The following is a 5,728-nucleotide window of genomic DNA, read 5'->3' as shown; positions in this document are numbered from 1 at the left end:
TCTACTACTGAACTCTTAAGCTAAAGTGTTATTAATGTGAATGGTCTGGTACTGTTAGTGAACATGATTATTATCAAAAAGTCTTCTTGGTGTTAGTTTTAGTCAAATAAATGCTGCAAGACATTTCTTAAGTTGTTTTTTCCTTTCAAGGATTTCCAAGCAAAATAGTTATCTTGCTGTGCAGATGCATTTGCACTTGCTTTCTTACAGTGAACTCTATGATGACAAACCATTTGATTTTTATTCACAGGAAGACTCTTAGCTACTTTGACTATTTTAGGAAGATTGAATATTTTTAGTACTTTAGGAGAGAATTCCATATGGATTATAAATACAGATGATTGCTTTTCTTAAAGGGGTCAGAATAATGATGTGAAGACCAATTCTGCATTTTACTTAGTCAAATAATTAAGCTATTTTCAATATACATATGTATGTATATTAACTAAATACAAAAATATGCTTCCAAAAGTATAAATGGAAAGCTTTTAAAATAGAAACATTGACATATCAAAGCAGACTAAAAATGGAATGAAAGTGACTAGTAGGATTCCAGATACTTTGGACTAAGTATGAACATACCATTGTAAATGAAAGATGTTATTTTCAGATAAACTCATTTTGCACCTCATGATTTTTGCACTTTCTTAATAGCTGAGAGATAGGAACATAAGTCTGCCCTACAGTCAAATTTGAAATTCTGTGATTACATATGACTTCTTTCAGGAATATATATCTTGTTGGAAGAAGCATGTGATTTGTAATGCAATGATATCATTAGACTTCTAGCTATTAATTAATTTTGTATTGCCTTTTCAAACTACTAGATTAATTTAGAAAAAAGGATCTATCTAATGCCTTCTAGCTTTTTAGTAAAAATTGTAAAAAATGTTAACATAAATAAAAAACTCTGCATTATTACTTCTTTCTGCCATTAAACCTCACTGTGTGGAATAAAGCTTTACAGCTCTGAAGCTGGAGAAAAAAGCTGCTATAAAGCCAAACTAGAATAAAATCTGCTGAAGTAATTTTTCAGTTTTCAGAATCTCCAGCTGTTTTGTGAAGGTTTCTCATTAGATCACATCTGCTTTTTACTATTCTCTGGAGTTGAAATACAGCTATAGTGTTGTCCTGAAGTGTGTCTGCTGTAGCAACTTCCTGGTCAGCTCTGTTCACCTCTGGTATGATAGATCATTTTTGTTCATACACCAACTGTGGTATTCTTCAGTGTGAGGAGAATCTCAGCTACAAGCATGGGAGTTCCTGCTCTGTCATACTAGGCCATTACTATTTGCAGTGCTGCTCTCAGCAGTGAGGCTGGGGCAGTTTTCCCTTCCTCATTGAAAATGAAGCATGTTAGCTACCATTTCATACAATTTAAAGGAAAAGTTTTGAACTTCTTTTGTGAATGAAAATATGAGGGGTTAACTAGGTAAAACTAGCTAACTTATGTAGCAGCTATTTTTCTTTTTAAATATGCAGGGGGCAAGGAGAATGAACTTCCCTTTCCCACTCTAGATTTTTTTGAGGTCTTCATAGAGTAAAGTCAACATCTCTTGACACTTAACAGAGGGTATGAGTAGCTGACTTTAGTTTCTTTTGTTCACTGCAAAAACATTAACTTAGCCTAGAATACATACTTTTTGTGTTATTTACTATAATAAGAATTTTTAGGACACAGATCAGTAACTTGAGTCATTTGAGGTATTTGTAATGTTGTTTTATAGATTTGGAGCTGAGAGAAATCCAGTACAGTTCCTGGTGGGTGAAGAAAGCTGCACATGGAGCAGTGATAGGGCTAATCTGGCTGGCCTACATCCTGTCTCAGCAGGGAAGGGGCCATGGAGGGCAACATGGGTCACTATGCTCAGGGAAAGAGCCAAACCTTTTGAGTGTTAAGGATCTAAGAACTGCAACATAAAGCAATATAGTAACGCAGGGAAGAATGGGCAAATGAAAAATAGCAAGAGCGATTTACAGCAATTCCACGATTAGAAAACAATAGCAAGATGATAATGATCCAAAGATAATTGCCTTTTTAGGAGAACGTCAGAGGAGGGACAATAGTTCTCCCCTTGGCCACAGCAGGAATAATAGAATGGCTGTTAGGAGCCAGAGCAGAGGTGTCTGCAGAGCCCTTGGGCTGGGATGAGCCATTAGTGGCTGCTGAGGAACAAAAGCAAGAACAGGATCTATAGCTAGACATAAGCATTGGAATACAGTGGCCTTGTACAGTCTGCAACTCAGTAATTTTTGGAAACGGTGAACAGTCTTCCTTAAGTTACTAAGACTCTATGATAAATTTTCTTTTGGTCAGTGTGTCCAGTTGCCTTCTGGGCCAACACACCAGACACAGCAATTCATATTACTGAAATGGGAAATGCTTCATCTTTATATTTGGGTCATCTAGCTGGGAGTTTATTTGCCACCCACTGACCAAAAGGCAAATGAAATTGCTTCTGATATTCATGGGTACACAGAGGCTTAGCCTATTCCCTCCTCCTACCTTCTGCCTGTTCCTCTTACATCTCTGCTTATAGATAGCATTTGGCATTAAAATTATTCGCTGCAGTCCTAGTTCACATCTTCAGATTTTCTTTTTTCAATTATAAAATTGCTGCATCACAAATATTTTCCCGTGGGGATGTGTTAATAGGACAGTTAAGAGAAAAGCCAAACCTGTAGATGTTCTTTTCATCTTGAACTTTCAGGGCAACAGGAGCTCTTCAAGCAAATTATTTTCAGTTTAGACAAAAGTGTTAATGGAATAAACATAATGAGGGTTTCATTGTAGTAGTTCATGCTGAGCAAGTAAGAACAGATAGAACTGTTAAGTCACTGCTCAACTACTTTAGCATTTTAAAAGGATAGAAGAAATTTTTGAAGGGGCTTAATAGTGAAAGCACAAAAATCTCAAAAGAACAGCCTGGGATCCTGCTATGGAGCCCTTGGTGCTGCTCCCATAAAGCAATGGGAAAGTAGCTGATAGTGGTTTTTCTTTAATAGCAGAAGCCAGGAATTGTTTCTGCTCATCTCCCTTCTTACACACTGCAGTCACTTTCTAGTCCCATGGGAACTGCCTATTACACATTCTGATGTTAGAATACAGATCTTCATTAAAGAGATTATGAAATGATTGAGACAACACCAAGCTAAAGCATCAATCTTTATTTATAAAGTAAATTACAAAATAGATAAGGTAAACTTAGTTAATTTTAGCATCTGAAGGTGGCTTTCATTGAATACATAAACACACTGATAAACAATATCTTTTCTTTACAGTGTCTGAGCAACAGAGCACTTTTTATCTTGATTAGTTTAACCTTTGATAGGAGTGTTTTAAAAGATCAAGATCTCCCTAACTTGCAACATATAAACATTTAATAATTACCTGTCTTGCTAATTAACTATTTAATAGCTTGTGAGTTACTGCAAGCAGCTGCATTGCTTTTGGGCTTTATGAAGGCCAACAAAAATTTGAATGGACACTTTCAATTATTTAATGACCAGAGACAGTTAAAGGAGCAATTTTGATTAGTTTTTGATTAATCAAATTAATTTTAATTAATCACATTTTGCACTGGTTCTGAACATTCATGAACAGAAGTTGAGGCAGCTACGTAGATGTAAATGTGATAGATTGTACAAAAAGAACAGAGACTTCTTATTGCTGTTAGGAGAATAGCTACAAGAGGCGTAGAGAAGCAGCCAGCAGTGCAAGACTTTATACAGTTCTCTTCTTGGGGAAAGGTGAGGGGGTGACATGCTCAGAACATGACTAACTCCTGGCTGGGCCAGGTGCATACATCACATAGAATATTTTCACATAAGGTAATTTACAATGTCCAGTTTGGACTGAACTCTAAAGCAGCTCATCATAAATGCTCTTGCATAATCACTTAACTAGCTCTCATCATCCTCCAGATTAAGTTTTCCATCTTCTATCCTCATCTACCTAAGGCAGGATTACAAAAAATAAACAAACAACACCCCCACCCCCCCCCCCCCCCCGAAAAAAAAAACAAGAAAAACAAACCAACAAAATTAACACAAAAACCCCAAAACAAACATCCAACAAACCCCCCACAACATGCATACAACCATATCAGATCAAACTGTTCATTATTCAAAACATTTAGTCTTAAAATGCTGAACTTCTTTACTGGCTCAAGAAAGTGTAGATGTATGTGCACTCTTGCTATGGCTGGCACAAGGGCAGGAATACTAAATTCAAACAACCCTCTAGCAGTAATTTTTAAATGCTACACCCCTTAAAACCAAACCAAAACAAAAACTCCAAAGTGATTTAGGAGTGTTGAAATATTCTGAGTTAATCTAAAAATACATTTAATTACAGTGTACAACGAGCTGCAGACACAGTAACCATATTTAAAAAGCAATGACACTTGCCTGACACATAGTACAGAGGAAAACTTCAAAGACCAGCTCCTTACCCAAGAGGGAGGAGGCAAGAGGCAGAAAAAGAACACAAGAGCTAACGGCAAGCAGATTAACTGAGGATCAAGAGCTATTGAATTGGACTGATGTAGTGTGTAATATTAAATGAAAAAAAGCTGAAGTGAAAAATTTCTGCATATAAAAAATCCACAGAAAAACCAACTATTGCAACCTTCACATATAGTGCAATCTCAGATTATCAATAACAAGCTAGTATAGTCAAACAAAATAATAGATAAAACAATTTTTTGTCAGGAACTACTAGTGTCAAAACATTATTCCCTACAAAACTAGGTTAAATTCCATCTTCCACCAGGTAAACACATGATTCAGCTCTATAATGAGTATATCTACCAGCTACAATAATATCCAATGAACCAAAGCTGGCAACTCCCATGTAGCTTTAAAAAAACCAAAACCAACAAAACTCAAAAACCACAATGGTCACATACAAGACACTAAAAAGCAAGTCCTCACTGGGAATATAATCTATTCATGAGTATTTGCTTCATCACACAGTTCTAAATATTTAAGGTCATCCAATACTTGATTTCCACATCTAATTCTCCCTTAATGCACTTATTAAAATAATCTATTTTTCCTCTTCCTGTTAAACACATTACTTACAGTTCAATCAAGTTTAGACTCTTCTGGCTGATTTTAGTATTTTGAAGAAGGGAGGAAAAAAACCCTCAAAATCCTAACTAGGGGCTTGCTGCCAGCAGTTATTCAAGACCTAGTTGGATTTAAATTACGGATGTAAGTTACTATTGAAGTTCAAACATTTAGGAATAGTAATTTTCAGAATATCTTGAAAGTAAAAATTGCAGTTGATACTGCAAACACAGTAGGACCTCAAGGATAGCTCACTGTTATGAAGCAAGTCTACTTTAAATTTTACTGCACTTAAATATTTTTAGATCCAAGTGCACTGATAATTAATTACTTACTAGATACTTTAGGCATATTGCTCTGAAAGTAGCTCTATAATCTATTGAGTATACTCAAACTCATGGACTTCTAATTACCTTTTACTTGTCAATTCAGTTACCTAATATGTAACGTTTACAAGTGATACGTAAGTCTGGAAAAACTATGGTGTTTTATGTGAGATTTCTTTAAAAGATAATTCATGAAATTAGTTACGAATTTGAGATGACCAAGTTTTTGCCTAGGAAAATTATGCTATTGCATACAAATCCACCTATTCCTGAATGCTTATGTTAATTGAATGATAACTGATTCTAGTTTATCTTTTCCATTACAAGAA

This window comes from Erithacus rubecula (genome assembly GCF_903797595.1).
Source record: "Erithacus rubecula genome assembly, chromosome: 4".
NCBI lineage: Eukaryota > Metazoa > Chordata > Aves > Passeriformes > Muscicapidae > Erithacus > Erithacus rubecula.
Note: the sequence above shows the minus strand (reverse complement) of the source record.